Consider the following 268-nt stretch of genomic DNA (forward strand, 5'->3'; position numbering starts at 1 on the left):
GACTGCCATGTGCCAAATGTTGTTTTATGGCGTCAGTGATATTTTCATTCTGATAAGGGAGAACGTTTGTGTGCACACTTTTCTTTTTTGGGTGTAATACTATAGGCTACAGTTAAAATGTAAAACTGCAAAACAAGATTGACATCTTTATTTGCGAGGTGTTTAGTGTATTGACATTCTGAAATTGAAAATGCTGTGTATGGCCTCTTGAGTTTCCTAAAAACACACATGCCACAGTCTTCCACCCTTGTTTGTAATGCAATAGTTC

This window comes from Phoxinus phoxinus, assembly GCF_949152265.1.
Source record: "Phoxinus phoxinus genome assembly, chromosome: 7".
In the NCBI taxonomy this organism is placed as follows: domain Eukaryota; kingdom Metazoa; phylum Chordata; class Actinopteri; order Cypriniformes; family Leuciscidae; genus Phoxinus; species Phoxinus phoxinus.